Raw genomic sequence first — 17104 nt, forward strand, 5'->3', positions numbered from 1 at the left:
TCAGACATGGATCTCTGAGTAAGGGAGCAGAGCTAGCAGTGCATCCTTTTGGATTGAAATATTCCTGGTGAGCTCACCAAAGCTTCCCATACACACCACATCCTCCTTTCCTTGCTAATATTTTTTTTCCTTGCCGTGTGCTTTTCTTTGCCAGCTTTTCATCTGCAGCTCATATATTTGTTTCACTTGCTGCAGAAAAGGTTTTTCCAACTTGTTCTGCTCCCTCATCTCTGGTAGAATCCAGTGCCTCTACTTAACATGGAGGAGCTCACCCTGGACAAGGGTGTCCTGCTCAGTTGGAGATGATGGAAGCTGGAAATGTTGAAAGGAATAGATGCTGGCTGCCAAGGATAAGAAAAAGAAGGCAGGTCCTACTGCATCAGACCAGCATGTGAAGCTCACAGAAAGGGGTGTAAAGGCAATAGCCTTCCTACACTTATTGTCGGCAGCACCTGGTATTTAAGCAGCATGCCTTTACATATGAGGGTCCATTTTGTCACCATGCTAAGGAAACTTCATGTTTAGAGGCAATATAGTGCACAGAACTGTGGAATATTTATATGCATGAATTCCAATAAAGACGTATTTTCTCTAAGGATGAGGTGAACTATATAATAGATACTGCCTTGAGTGAAAAGTGGCTTAGTAACCTCTTTACCTCTCTGTAAAGAGATATATATCTCTGTTATTTAGTTTATTGCCATTGGGGATCTTTAAATAAAGGAGAGTGTAAATCAGTGATTGCAAACCAGTTTGATGTGCCTATCCCACATTTGACAGAAGTGCCTTTGTGGTTGGGGGAAAACAGGTTGTACTATATGTTGCACCATGTATGGCAGTCGTTTGTTAGAAAGAAACAAATCTGATGTTTTCCATTGCTATAAAATTTCTGGGTGTTACTGTCGAGTATTGCAGTTGTAGGTTTCCTAAAGACTATTCAAGCAGGCCTCTTTGTGGCAAGCAGAGCTTGGAAAAGTTACTGTTGTAAACTATAAACTCTCAGAATCTCCCAGAAAACCCACCTGGCTGGAGGATTCTGGGAGTTGTAATCCAAAAAAGGAACTTTTCTAAGCCCTAATCGTAGGAGAAATTAATCAAACATATGTAAGAGACCAGAGAGATGGAATGAGTCTTCTCCAAATTCCTTGATTTCCTTTGATATCCCTTCTTTTCCTTTCACATTTGCTTCAAATTTTGAAATCCGACCCCCCCCCCCTCAGAAATGTTGGACAAAAATTGTCAAGGGGAACCTTTACCTTTACCTTCATCTACAAAAATAAAATAAACTCACTTTCCTTGAACTTGTGTTAGAGGTTTTTCTGAGCCAATACTCTCCACATTCATCACAAATGCTCTTTCATGTGGTGTTTTGTGTGTGTCACGTAAACAGAGGGGTTCAGAGCATCTGCTTGTCATGTTTCTGTGGATAATTTTTATTTGATGTTAGCTGGGCACATGTACACTATTTTTGGAAATAAGCGGCCAAGCTCATGGTTTTTCGGTCCGTCCCAAAGTAAGGGCCCAAAGTCACCCTTTAGGTTGCTGAGCACAAGCTATACAGTCCTTAGAGATGAGGCATCATGCCAAGATTTATACCATAGGAGGATGTGATCTCAGGTTTATCTGGGACGAAGTTGCTGCCGGCACCATGAGCTGGACTAAGCCCAGCAATGGAACCAAGATGCTCAAATGGAGCCTGAGAGACCGCCCCAAACGTTACAGAGCCTAAGGTGGCCTTGAAGGCCACAGGCATGCTCTGGGAGAGTCAAGTCACATGCACCATGCCTTGTCCACCCCTTGCTCCACTGGAAGGCCAGTCAATCCATCTGACCTGTGTAATCAAGAAGCGGGTGACTGCTGGAATTTTGCTATGGTTGCTCCCGAAGCCTGGAGCTGGCCCTGGCAAGCAGCACTGATGCTCAACTGAAGCAGAAGTGTGAAGTGACACAGCAGCATGGGAAATGTGGGATCCCATTTCTCATATAAATACATGGGAACAGGAAGAACGGTGATGACATTGTTAGAGGAAAGTCAATCTCTATAGAGAAGGTGTATGTGAAAAATGTCAAGCGGATACATTGCAAATATCAAAGGGGAGGCTTGTTTACTACACATCCAGTAGTTGAAAACATGTGACAAGGTCTTTGCCAGCATTGATTTTTCACCTCCTTCCACATTTGTCTCTGACACACATTTTGGCAGAAGCTGCTTTCCCTCAGGTATCTACTTCCTCCCCCCCCCCCCGGGTATCTAGCTCCAAGAAATTTCATAGTTGTGAGAAGAGGCTGACCTCTCATTCTGCAGAAATCGCTAGACAGTGGTCAGTTTAAGAACAGTGGTTGTAGAATGAAGCCATAAACTAGGGTTCTGCACATTTTCTTCTCTTAAACCACAAACCCTTTCTAACAATTCAGTGAATACATGAAGGAGGCTTTTAAATTCCCCTGTACATTCAAAGATCTTAGTGATGAATTACGGTTGGCAGCTTTATTCCCCAAGAAGCTCCTTGTCTTTACCATCTATGTGGTTGTGAGGGGGTCACTTCAGGCACCCCTGGCAGGCCATCTGCCCTCACCCCGTGCCCCCTGGAGGACCTATTAGAGTCATCAAATGCTGGGCCTCAGGCAGGCGTAGAAGTGGGTTGGCCAAGCTGGACTGGGGAGGAGATGGCTTTGGATGGGAGCCACCTGTGTAAGATGGTGGGGCTGGGTCTGAACCACTAGCTAGGGGCAGGAACAGAGGGAGGCATGGGAGAGAACCGCCAAGGAGAAGAAGGAATTGCTAGACACAGACAGGAAAATGGAGGCCAACAAATGAGAGTTCACTGCTTCTGAGGGGGAAGCAGGCTGAGGAGATGTGCTTGATGAACCTGAGGAATCCCTGAGCACCAAGGAGGTGGTAGTTTCTCCTCATGCTGTTCAGCTTCCACATGGGAGGAATCAAAGAGTGGGCTGCTAGTTTCCTGCCAACCAGACCCATCTGCTCCTGTCTGGCAGTGGGGGGGAGGAACCAGCCCCCACACCTACCCAGAGGTGGAACTGGAGGTGCAAGAGGCAGAAGGCATGCCAGCAGTGCCTCCAGCACTAGGAGCTGCCACCACAAGCCATGACTGTGGCCAAGCTCCAAAAGCTCTCCCTGCATAGAGTCCCCTGGCTAGGCTGGTACTTTAAGCCAGCAGTTCCCCAACCTTTTTAACACTGGAGACCGGTTGGGAAAAGCGTGGCATCCCCCTTGCGCACATGTGTGAAGGGGTGTGTGTGTGCTTGTGCACATGTGTGAAGGATGGGGCACTTGCACGGGCACACTCATGTGCATGCACCAAGGGTGGGGGTGCTTGCGCACATGTGTGAAGGAGTGGGGGTCCTTGCATGGGTGTGTACACATTCACATGCATGCACAGAGGGGCTGTGCAGGGGGGAGTGCATGTGGGGGGGTGGGAGGTCTATCTCCATGGCCCGGTCCGGCCCAGGCCACGGACTGACAACGGGTCACGGAACCAGGGGTTGGGGATCCCTGGTTTAAACCATGCAAATACAGATTTTAGACTCATCGATCGCAGTGATGCCAACTTGGCAATTGGAGTGGATTGAACTCCCAGGGATGGGGGAATTGTATCAGGAACTCAGGTCCCTGATGGACAGACAAGTGGGGAGTGGATTCTTTTTCTTACCTTTATTGTACAGCATTTCCTCAGCTCAATAAACACCAGTTTGGACTATTCTTGACCTTGAGCTTATGGAGACTGGGATATAAGATGTTTGGGCTGTCACCTCCACTCTAAGTAAATAGTAGGAACATTGTCGTAACCTATTGAGGAACAGCAGTGCATGTTAAAAGTAGTGGGGCAAAAGTGGGAGAATTTCATTTCATTTTGGAAGAATTTATTAAAATAATTGGGTTTTTTGCTTCTTCTTCCTCTTTGTCCACTCACACTGAAGGCCAGATGACATTGTGGCTCTTCTAGTTTCTAAATGATGTTGCTGTGTTGCATTTTTTTAAACACGCCTACACTTCGTCTCCCCATTTAAGTTCACAAATCACAAATTTGGGCCATGAGGAACTTGGGATTTTCAAAATTTAACTGAGGGAGCAAGCAGAATTGATGGACATTCCTACCCACTCTCTGGCAAGGCACATTTGTTTACCTCGGAAACAAGACTAGAACAGTTGTTTTGAAATATGCAACATCTTCTTATTCCTACCGAGTTCCCAGGGAGATGTAGGAAGGAACGCCCCACCTGTCTGCTAGCTTGAGAGACTTGTGTATTAGGATGACAGCTGCTCAAATCCACAATGGGCAAGGCCATGTCTTGTGCTTGCTGGGAGATTCTGGACATTGTAGTCCAAAGAAAGCATTTTCCCCAAGCTGTGCTACCACACATGTGTAATGAAACAAAAGAACTCTGTTGCACGGTCGCCACTGACCAGATGATGATAGGGTAGTGGTTTGAACTGCTAGATAGCTCAGTGGTTTAGGTATCTGTGGAGCCGGAGGTTGGGAGTTTGATTCCCCACTGTGCCTCCTTGACAGAGGTTAGAATCGATCATCCAGAGGGTCCCTTCCAGCTCTGCAGTTCTACGATGATGATGATGATGATGATGATGATGATGATGATGATGATGATGATGATGATGATGATGATGATGATTCAAAAATGTCAGGCACAGGCAATCCAAATTATAAAAACATTGACTGCCATTATATAGCAGATACAAGTTTTAACCAAAAACCTAAGTATCTATTGTTATTCTTGTTGACAACAACTCTGTTGCACATCTGGGCAGAATGCCCACTGGCACAGTTATGGTTTCACTCCACCTGGCAGGAGATGAGGACACCCACTGGGTGTCCATAACCACAGAGAGCTGCAGGGTTTTTTTTCTGGATCATGTGTGATGCCGTTGAGTGTTTTTGTTTTATTTCATTCCAGCTGAACGGAAGTCATAACAGTGTCGGTGAGCTCTCTGCCCAGCTGTTGGACAGTTACCTACCATCACCTGGCCACTAGTATGAGAGCCACTGTGAACGTACCCATGTCAAGAACAGCTTGTGCTGTGGTCTCACATCTGGCCTGCTCTCGGCTTCTGTTACGCTCCAGTCGTAACTATTCCTGGAATGTTCAGAACCTGGGAAAAAGATTAACTGATTAATTTGCAGACCAAGGCCTCTGCGCTTGCCCCTGCTTTTTAATATCACTGCTCCAGACTTTTCATAAGGAAATGAGACAGTCAGCTGTTTTCTCCACCCCTGCATAGTTTGACATGCAATGACTTTCTGTTCTGGAAGCTGTTGGTAGGGAATGAGAGCAGCAGAAGAACCCTTGGGGGTTTCTTCCATGTCTTTGTACAAGTGGAAGGTCAAGAGCAGAATCGATGCATCCATCCCCTTCAGTACTCAACTGCTCCTGAGATCACCTCCATCAAAGAGGACCAAACCATAATTAATTCCACTTAATGGTAAAATTGATTTAATAAACTAAATGTGGACACCCTATCAGACTCAGAATGCTCAATGTAAGTTGAAAACTATGAAGAGAAGAAAATGCCTTGACTTTAAGGTTGGCCATTTGTTTCAGAGCCTAAAACGTTGATTACCATGCTACTTTTATGGCTTCGTCTGTGAGTCTGTATTACAGAGATTTGGCTGGATGAATCTGAAATGGGGGATAATGGTCTTTCTGCTCTGCCCCCTGGATTCTCTGTACAGCAGCAGTTGAGACCTGGAGGGTGGAGATATGGAGTTGCAGTGGTCTACTGTGATTCTGTCTACCTCATAGGTATCACATCCCATAGTTCAATGCATTTGAGCATGGGTCTGCCTGGGAAGGAACTGGGATTCTGTTGGTATATCACCCACCCTACTGCACAACAATCTCCTTCCGTGAGCTGATTGAGTTGGCTTTTTTACTCTGCTGGGGACTTCGACACCCATGTTAGGACAGCCTTGTCAAGAGTGTTATGTCTTCAATGACAACCATAGGTTAAGTGGTATCTTGCTCCATTTATCTTGCAGGGCACACTGTGGATCTAGGCTTCTGTGCTCAGCAAGGTGTAGAACAATTCTATGTAGTTCTGTTGTCATGGTCGAATCATTACGTGGTGGGTTTTAGATTCACTGGAACTCAGAGTCCCTCCAGGGGTGGGAATCAGAATGAAATGCTCCATCCCAGGAAGATGATGGATCTGAATGGTTATTTGATGCCCCATGGGTAAATTGCCTAGCATGTTGTCAGGTGATCCTGTTGAAGTCTTAGTTGACCTCTAGAATGAGGAAGTAGCTATTGGACTGAACACAAATGCTGCTAATCATTGCATCCCAAATCATTGAGTCACATTTGCCCCCAGGGAACAAGTGGCAGAAAAAGCAAATGGGAAGGAGAACAGAGAGAAAATAATGAAGAATTTGGAGCAGGTTGACCTGACCATGGGCTAGAAGCCTATTCTGTGCCAGTGAAGAAGCAATTCTTTTCAGCTAGCATTGCATCTGAACAGTTGTTTTGAGAAATTTAGGGCTTATTAAACTGAAGACCAGCAAGAAGTGAACATGGACCACTTGACAGACAGCTCTGTAGAATTGACTTGTATCCACTCCGACATGGATTCTGTAGTTGGCACTGCAGTTCCTGTGGATGTAACTGTGTCTCCTGCTTTTCCTTATGAATGGATATGTTTCGTTTTGAGTATGCTGCACTGCTGCCCTTCCTGGTTCCTAAAAGCAGCTCAGTTGGGGACTGGCTGAGTGGGTAAGAGGAGTGGAGATTGTCCTTCTAAGGACAAGACAGGCCTCCAGCCTGCTCAAAAGAGATAATAAGAAGATCATTGTTGGGAAAGTATTCCCTGAACCCCAATGTACGTTACGGGTTAGTCTTAAATATTCCATTCTTGAGTAAGGTTCTGGAGTGAATGGTAGTTTTTCAGCTCTAGAAATTCCTGGCTGAGACAGATTATTTAGATCCGTTTTATTCTGGTTTCAGTTGTGGTCATGGGAGAGAGTTTTAGATGCCTTGGTGAACAATCTGTTTTAGGGACTGAAGAGGAGAGTGTGTCCCCATCAGTTCTACTGGATCTTCCAGTGGTTTTTAATTCCATCAACAATGGTATTCTTCTGGGTCTCTTTGGAATGGGACTTGGAAACTCAGTTTTGCAAGTCTCTCCCTTTTCTGGTCTCTCCTAGAGAGGAAAGATCAGAAGGTAGAGTCTTAACACCCTCTTGCCCTGTGAAGTGCTTCAGGGTTCTGTTTGTGCTATTTAACATATATATGAGGCAACAGGCATTCTGTGCTAACATGAAACAGATGACAACCTTCTTTCCTTCTGCTTCCATCCAATCCCACAGCAGTAGTTTAGTGTCTAAACCAGTGTCAGTAACGGGGTGGGTGAAGGTGAGAAAACTATCCAGAGAAGATGGAGGTGCTTCTGATCACTTGAAAGGAAGATCAGGGAATAGGGATTCAACCTGTTCTGGTTGGGGCTACACAAGCCCTGAAAACTCAGGTTGACAGCTTAGGTGTATTCCTGAATTCATCCCTGAACCTGGATACATGTTTTGCAGCAGTGGTTAGCGGTGCATTTCCAAAGAAGCCCCCCCACACACACACACACAAATCAGCAAGACAGTTGCTGTTGTTTGTTTTAGAGAAAACATGCATGCATATGCGACTAAATTTTGCACAGTTGCATGAAACTGAAAACTGTCATAACTGCTGTCTCACCTTTATACAGGCTTTTTAGAAAAAAACAGAAACATTAAATGAGTTTGTGAGCCACCGGCTTGTCCTTTTGGGCTTGCAGTGTGCATGTATATGCTGAACTTTGGAAATGGGTGGGGAAAGCTGGAGGCATTTGCACAAATTGCCAGGACCACGGCGAAAGAGAGAGGAAAGTATCTGGTGTCTTGTTCTCATGCTGCAAGGAAGATTTTTTTTGTGAGGGCTTCAAAATCTTCAACAAGCTTTTTCAGCCATGTTGAATCAGTGTCTCTTTATCAGAAATCAGATATTGGCAAGATTTCTTCTCATTCCTAGGCCCCTATCCTACAGCAGCGTCTAACAGCAGCTGTGCACATCCCTCAGGTCATCAGGCCATCTTCTCACTCCCATCTTCTCACTCTTCCCACTTTGGGACTACATAGAAAAACTGCTATCCTAGATCGATGTTCCGCACTTAGAGATGAGCATGGTTCATTTCCCAGTCGAACAGCTGATCCATGGGGTTCAAGTGTGCCCAACTCCTTCCAGCCAACACCCGCTCAGCAGCAGCACCTGGAGGAGGTGGGGCAGGGTGCTGTTGCCAAGTGGATGCCCGCTGGAGGGGGCAGAGGGCCGGACTGCAGACCAGCTGTTCAGCCAGGAAACGAACTGCACCAAACTGCTGAGCCAGCAGTTTCTGCCCTTTATCTGTTCCATACAAGTCGTTACCCTCTTCCGACAATGACCAAAGACCTGGGGTGCCCCTTCCTGTTATTTGATAATTACAAGTGCTTTGCCTCTGGAAAAAAAATGGGGATTCAGTTTTGCTAGCATGACTAGTATTCACCAGTACAGCGATCTTCTGTGTATCTGCCACTTCTTTTTGAAAAGTCATTTATGCTGGTGGCCATAGCAACGACCTTGGAAAATCAGTTCTGCTGATCGATTGTGCTTTCCGTGAAAAAGCACTTCCTTTTGTTTGTGTCCCACATGCTTCCTATCAGTTCAGGTGAATCATGTTATGACTTGTTTTGCATCCGTATTTTTATTCAGAGTTTATTTGTTCTCAAAGTGTTGATAATCTTCCTTTGTCTTCTGAGATAAAAAAATATATATATCCCCTCAATTCATGTTCTGAATGTTGTTACCTGGCTTGTTTCTGACTCAGAGGACAGCTACTGTATATGTTGTTCAGTATCCATATGGAAAGGACCTAGAAAGATACTGTGTTCCTGTTCCTCCCTAGGACAGGCTGCAGAAGATGATGGAAATCCATAGTGTCCATCAGAAATCACTCTAAAAGCAGGGATCTCTAAAAATGGAAAGCAAAATTGAAAATTGAACCACAGTAGATTCTTTGGGACACACATTCCTACAAATGTTGCTAGAGAATAATATTTTGTCCTCTTTTTGGAAGTATCATTATCTTTTCAGCCATATAAGCCTGCCTGCACTGTGCGAGTAGCCTGAGAAGTCCTTCTCATAGGTCCACCAGTGGATCAGAGTGGATGCAGGCATAACTGTGGGTCAGCAATGGACCCACAGTTCAGGAATTCTTTCCCAGATGGGGTACAATTGACCCGTTCTTTGCAAGCTTACATGTAGTAGGGTGGTCATGTGTCCTCTTATGGAAGATTGTATTAGGTTTGAAGGACTGCCAGAGAACAATCCCCTTTTGGAAGAACTGTCGAAACCAGGAACTTGAAGCTGTGAAATCACAGTAGGCAACCTTACTTACCAAGTCACTTCCATGCGAAGGAGGCACCCTGCAAGTCTGTTTAAAACCTTTTATAATTCTGCATCTATAAATTCGCATGTACAATTTTATACAGAATTGTGTCTTCATTTGTCCTCTTTTTAAATAATGCGTATCTTCTGTTTTGATGAAGTACGCTTTCCACCATTTAAGCAAGTAGTGAAAACTAACCAGTGTCATTTGGCTTTTTCTAAACAAAACCTGTGATCCTATTGATTTTTTAAAAACAAATCTAATGGCTATTTTTCATGCTGGTTAGCACTGTTATACTGATAGATCTGTTTAATTTGTATAGTTATATATTATTATATATATTTGAGTCAATTATAGTTTTTCTTGTTCTTGGCAATTCTTACATTTAAAAAGAAAAGAAAAGAACTTGATGCATAGTTATGTTCTAATTTTTGGAATATGAAAACAAACAGCTATAACTGTTTTCAGTCAATAAACAGTAACATGTTTATCCAGAGCCTGAGAAGTCTAATTCAGTTTAACTAATCACTGGCTCAAATCCTAAAATTAAGAACATGCATAGTTGGTTGTTGTATGTTCTCTGTTATGAAAAGACTATGGTCTTACGGAAGTTGTTCAGACCTCTGTTTTTCATGTGATAACACTGAATATGTTCAGGAAGGAGGTACAGACTAAAGAAAATATATTCTCTTCTACTGTACAGAAACAGTGCTAACACTAATATTTCTTCCAGTTTTCCTTTCTTCTGTTGGTCTTGTAGAAAGAAAGTTACACAGTGGTATCATTTATTGGATGAACGGGAATGTCATATATCTTTGGAAAACCCAGAGGGTTTTACATTTCCTACGGAAGAAGATATAAAAACTCATACCGAAGTTTTACTTGATTAACTCATAGATCTCTAATGTTCTTCTAACCATTTCCTCTAAAGAACTGTAAAACCTTTTCAAGAGACATATTATAGGGTAATGTTTTATGATGGTGCTGACAGGGTATAAACTACATAATATATTGGTTATTCTTGCTCTCTCTGTCTCTGTCTCTGTCTCTCTCTCTCTCTCTCTCACTCACACACACACACACATTCACATGCGGTAAATTCAAGTGAGAAATTGTAAATTGACCAAAGATCATCCATATCAGGCAAAATCAAAAGAAACAAAACAAAACAAGACAAAAACATGTGGCACCATTATATTTTAATTTTAATATAATTTTTGTGCAATTGAGATGGGGAGGTGTGGGGGGATTTTAAAATCTGTTTCATAGTTCTGTGGGGTGTGTATGTGTGTTGCATGTCCAAGTTTCAAAGTTTAATTAGTGTATTTTTAATTATTTATGGATTTTAAAGCATATTTTTGTAAGTCATGTTGAGTCCGCACAAAGAAAGAAAGAAAGAAAGAAAGAAAGAAAGAAAGAAAGAAAGAAAGAAAGAAAGAAAGAAAGAAAGAAAGAAAGAAAAGCACAATTAGTTGGGCTTCCCTACTGTTGACTTTTGTGCCTGTTTTATGCTACCAGTCCTAATGGGACAAATTGCTACTGTAGTCATAATGTAGTCACTGTTACTATCTAGGTAAGATCCAATATATTTTTCAATACTAATTGTGGGAGAACTTCAGTGGGTTGGTGTTATAGGCATCACATCCTGTTTGTGGGCTTCTCATATCTCCACTGTAGGAGATAAGCCCTGGGATAGATAAGCCTTTTGGTCTGCTTCAGAAGAGTGCGGAACTGAATAGGCCTTTGGTCTGACTCCTTTATGTTCACCTGGCACTTTCCTCTCACGTGCACACATGGTAAGGCGGAGTTACCGAACGCAACTCCACAATGAACAATAGACAAGGTTTCTGCGGTGTAAAAGATTTATCCTGCAGGAAGGAGCTGTGACCTAGGCAAGCCTTCATGCGTCCTTTCTGAGGGATGAATGGTGCGTTCACCTTTAGAGATAAGTTTCTCTCTGAAACGGTCAGTCTGCCACTGTGGTTTCCTTGGGGAATTGGGAGAACAATGCCATGCTTTGTAGCCGACAGTCTTTCATCTTGCTTAGGTAAGCAAAGAATCCAATCTCCTAAGCTCGTAGCAGTCACAGTTAGTTGCAAGCCATTGTCTTGCCCTTATAGGTTCTTCCTGGGAATTTTGAAAGTCTCCTCCTAAAGAAGAGGAGAGGCTGGGCTTTATTCCTTTTTATACCTATATAATGGGAGTTCTAAGTTTAGATATTGCCATGGGAGCTGTGCTCCGAAGTATCATCATGTGAGAGAGCCATTAGATACACCCTGAAGAGGTGAGGCTTCCTGTGGGAACCAAGCCATCGCTAAAAGTAACCATGGCTTCTGTCCTGAGGGAAAAGTATGAGAAGGAGCAGACAGAGAATTAGAGTTGTTAAAATAAAGCTAAAAAATTATTTGGAAAATAGTCTGTTTCTTTAAGGTGCAATTGTGAAACAAAAAGGTCACATGCAGAAGGATGACCAGTCAGTAACAACTACAAAATAGTGGCTTTGAAGTGAGACTGAAGGAGCCCAAGGCAAAATTTTGGTGTAAGGAGTGGTACTAATTATGGACTGCTCCGCATGAGCCACACACTAGGATAGGCTTCATGTTCAGAAACGCATCCACAGTGGAAAGGAAAACATTTTTCTTGCTGCTGTTGTGAAGTGGGTAGAAATCAAGACAGCAATCTACTGCAAATTACACAATGATTTACCAGGAAATTTGTTATACGACCTTCTGTCCAGCCTCATAGAGGCTAGACCCATCATCCTGTAGTTGTGTACTTCAGAGGAAGACTGCAAGAAGCTAGAGAAACTTCGAACATATTTTCTGTCTTTCTCACTGAGAATCCTTATCTTGAAAATAATCACATCCTTATAGAAAACTGGTGCTCTAGATCAATCATTTGGGAAAAACAGCTAAATCAGAATTGGTACTGCCCACTTACTACATATTAACCATTTTGGTTCTAGGTACAAAACATTGATTAAAGTATAGCAAGTCATTGACTAATTTGCATCGACTGCTCTTGAATTTATGCCTGCACAGTATAGAAATGACTGGGTGGTTAAGTTTTTTTTCTTTCTCCATAGACCCCCATAGTTTCCAGAATTACTTGACTGGTAGTACTGAATGAGGGTACACTTTTAGAAAACTGTTCCATGGATTGCCAGGAAAATGTAGTATGACACTTTTAAGTTGTTAGCCAGACATAATGGCTAAATACATGAAATTTCCCCTAATTTGTAAGAAGATTAATCACAATTAAATCAGAATCTCTCCAGAACGAGAGATGTAAAGAAACATTCCTACCTTTATAGTAAGAAAAGTTTTCGGTTAATAAGTCAGTATTCAGTATTTTTTCTTAATCATGTGGCTGTACCAGTCTGGTCTTCTAAGAGGCATTAGGTTAATTAATAGACTTGATGAGAGATGGAATTTCCAGAAGATAAGGGAATAGCAACTTCTGATGAATAAATCATATCATTCACTTGATAACTTCTGTCCATTAAACATGCACAGAAAATGAACATACTGTACTTAATATTTATTTATTTATTAGATTTTTACCCCGCCCCTCTAGACTATGTCTAAGGAACATTTGAATATAGGGAAATACCTTGTCTTTGTTCCTTCTATGTGGTGTATTTAAGAACAGGTTATTTCCCCCTTAGGTTAAAATTCTAACACAGTTTGGTTACATGAAGGGATCTATTGTATGTTCCTTGGTTTGTTAGATAACCAAATTCTATAAGGATATTATAGTAACTGCAAATTCCCAGCATAGGAAGGGAAAAACATAATCTCGTAAATTCATATCCTGCTTGATTTTATTTCCATTTTTATTCATGATGATATGATTTCTGGAATAGCTATTCAGCAGGCATTCCCTTTCTGACAGAAAGGTAAAGTGAAATGATTTTAGTAGATAGACTAAGCTTTATATTTTATATTGTTATTGTTTTGTACATTTTGCTTAGAAGTTGCTTGGATTTGGTTTTTGTTTAAGGAAAGGTGTGCTTAAAACATCAATGTCGTCATTGTCATCATCATCTCCATCTTTATACCAGTGGTACTACTTTGTAAATAATAATAATTGTGTGCTGTTGGATCAACTGTGACTTATGGCAACCCTTTTATGGGTTTTCTAAGTATACTCAGAAGTGGTTTATTCTTGCCTTCTACTGGGACAATACAACTTGCCCAAGGTCACACAAGTTGACTCTTCTGCGATGCACAGTGTGGAACTGAACTCATAACCTCTGGCTTTCACTGAGCTATCCAGTTTTTAAAAATCAGTGAGGCTATTGAAGTCACAGGGTGGAAACTGCTGAAGATATTCCTGACGGATCACAGCGGAGGGTGTTTCTATGGTAGAGTGCTTAACCAAGCAAAAGTGTTTTGTTTTAACAAGTTCTTTGGATTTGTTTTGTTGTGGTGAATGACATTATGAGAAAGGGAGTAAAAGAAAGAAAGAAACAGGTGTATTTTTTTTAAAAAAATGGAGTGGATTGTCCTTGAGTCCTTGCCAAAGAGATGAAAGGGGAAAAAATGGTTACAATACAACACAGTCAAAGCGGTTGTTAATATCAACCTACCGGGGAGAAAGGAAGGGTACCTTTCACTAAGGAATTAGCAAACTGTGCACAAATGAATGCTCAGCAGAATGTAAGGTAGGTGACAAGCCTGCAGCTCTTAACTCTGTGCTCTTGTGTCTTAGATTCTCTAAGCAAAAAAAGATATTGAAAGAGAAGCAGAAAGAAAGAAAGCAAAGGGCTGCAAAAATGAAATTCAGTGAGACATACTCTCAGAAAGAACCCAACTTCACTTATGTGTCATTTTATTTTTGCATTTAAATCCGATGCATTTTTTTAAAAGCTTTTAATTAACTAACTGGAATAACTGCTGGATAGCCCAGTAGTTTAGATCTCTCACTGTGGAGCCAGAGGTTGGGATTTCCCTACTGTGCCTCCTTGACAAGGGTTGGACTTGAGGATCCATTGGGTCCCCCTCAGCTTTGCCGTTCTAAGAAAGAGGAAGGTCTGCTAAACTCTGTGGACCCAGGAAAGGTAAAGGTAAAGGTAGGTAAAGGTACCCCTTGACAATTTTTGTCCAGTCGTGTTCAACTCTAGGGGGCGGTGCTTATCCCCGTTTCCAAGCCATAGAGCCAGCGTTTTTGTCCGAAGACAATCTTCCATGGTCACATGGCGAGTGCGACTTAGACACGGAATGCTGTTACCTTCCCACCAAGGTGGTCCCTATTTATCAACTTGCATTTGCATGCTTTCGAACCACTAGGTTGGCGGGAGCTGGGACAAGTGATGGGAGCTCACTCCGTCACATGGATTCAATCTTACAACTGCTGGTCTTCTGACCCTGCAGCACAGGCTTCTGCAGTTTACCCCACAGTGCCACCACGTCCCTGTGGACCCAGGAAGGTTATTCATATTTTGCTCAGGATTGAACGTTGAAATCTTAAAATTAAGAAAACCATAGTCCTAAAGTATCTCTGAAAAGCTTATTTTAATTTTCATTCTCACCCCTGCATTCAAGAATAAAACATTATATGCTATAAAAAAAATTAATGCCAAACAAAATTCCCAGGAAAATTAAATGTGGCCCTTGAAATGTCATCTATGCATTTGTGATAGTCCTGCCTCTGTATCAGAACTGGAAATCTTGAATAAGTAATTGATTGATTGATTGGTAATGAAAAGTATGTGTCACTTTTTAAAGACAGGCTTTTAAATAGATTAACAAATTATAAAATTACAGCAAGACACTAAAAAGATAATTGCTTCACCTTCTTCATGCATATTTTGATTGCGTCTGATGCTTTCAAATGAACAAACTGCAGGTTCATGGTTTATGATCCTATAATTTATTGAAACACCTGAACATTATGGGTAACAAAATGAGTTCAGCCAAATGAAAAAACATCATGTTCTTTAATTCCTCCTCACTTTCTGCCACCAAAGTGGTATCATCTGCATGTCTGAGGTTGCTGATATTTCTTCTGCCAATCTTAATTCTGGTTTGGGATTCCTCCAGTCCGGCCTATTTTCATGATGTTTTCTGCATATAAGTTAAATAAGCAGGGGGACAATATACAGCCTTGCCGTACTCCTTTCCCAATTTTGAACCAATCAGTTGTTCCATATCCAGTTCTAACTGTTGCTTCCTGTCCCACATATAGATTTCTCAGGAGATAGATAAGGTGGTCAGGCACTCCCATTTCTTTAAGAACTTTCCATAATTTGCTGTGGTCCACACAGTGAAAGGCTTTTGCATAGTCAATGAAGCAGAAGTAGATGTTTTTCTGGAACTCTCTGGCTTTCTCCATAATCCAGCGCAAGTTAGCAATTTGGTCTCTACTTCCTCTGCCCCTTCGAAATCCAGCTTGTACTTCTGGGAGTTCTCGGTCCACAAAGTGCTGAAACCTACCTTGTAGGATTTTGAGCATAACCTCGCTGGCGTGTGAAATGAGTGCAATTGTACAGTAGTTGGAGCATTCTTTAGCACTGCCCTTCTTTGGGATTGGGATGTAGACTGATCAACCTTAATTTTCCTTAAACTATTGGATCCATATTTAGCTGCAGCCTTTAATATCCTTGCCTGGGAATGTGCCCTTTTTGTTTCAAAGGTTTTTGAGTCTGATAAATATGTACAAAATGTCACTCGGGTGGGACAAACTTACCAGCTGCAGGCGGAAGACTGAAGGACAGAGGAATGGACTTATCTAGGTGGAGGGGGGGAATGGGGATGAATTAAATGTTCACTCTCTATTTGCCTTTTCTGTTTTTTTAAAAAATTAATTGCTGCCCATTAGCTTCAAAGGAAGAAATTAATCTACAAACTCTAGGCAAGAAAGCTGATACTGCCTATACATTAGGAAGAACTTTTGTATACCATGAACAAGCTACATAGTCTCAGAGTGCATCCAGAAGAAGGGAATGCTAACCTCTTCTGAGCATTCTGCAACTGTGGAAAAAGCTGCCATGAATCAGAATTGACAGCACACAATTACCATTGTTCTTGATAGTAAGAGCTGTTTCACTATCACACAAACTCCCTCAGAAGGTTAGATGGCCACCTGCCAGGGATGCTTAGCTGTAAATTTCCTACTTCAGCAAGTAGGGTGGACACCTTCATCCTTGTGGTCCCTTCCACCTTTTCAGTTTTATGAGTCTATACATTGCTGGTTTGGGAACACTCTGAGAAGTTGCTTACACCAGAGGAGCATCGGCCATGGAGGTTTCTGTGATGGCCCTGAAGTGTGTTCTCAGGTTAGGTCTCCCCCTCTGAGAGTAGGTCTCTCCCATCATCCTTGGAACAGGAGAGCTGACATATTTTTGAGGTGCCTGGTTGTGTGTCCTGGCACCTATGAGAACACAGTCTTAGTTTAGTAGACTTGTTGTTACATGCTGTCAAGTTGGACCCAACTTCTAGGACCCCCTACAGGACTTTCAAGGAGTGGTTTTACTAGTCCCACTCCCCCAGTGAGAACCCTGTCCTCCAGAGTCATACTCCTTCACTCTAGCCACCAAACCACACTGTTAGTAGCCTTAGTTCCTATTTAAATCTAAGAGATAGGTCATACTAAACCCGCTCCATTAATGTAAATGGAACCATACGTTCAACTAATGTAGGCTGGATCTCAACCACCACATTAAATAAGTTTCCTTCATAATTTC

At 42.2% G+C, this 17104-nt stretch overlaps 1 protein-coding gene across 10 annotated transcripts in view; it reads left to right on the top strand.

Moving 5' to 3' along the window:
• Nucleotides 1-17104, top strand: part of ARHGAP24 (Rho GTPase activating protein 24) — a 361497-nt gene that overhangs the window by 307666 nt on the left and 36727 nt on the right. The window lies entirely within an intron of this gene.

The sequence above is a fragment of the Pogona vitticeps genome, chromosome 5 (genome assembly GCF_051106095.1).
Source record: "Pogona vitticeps strain Pit_001003342236 chromosome 5, PviZW2.1, whole genome shotgun sequence".
NCBI lineage: Eukaryota > Metazoa > Chordata > Lepidosauria > Squamata > Agamidae > Pogona > Pogona vitticeps.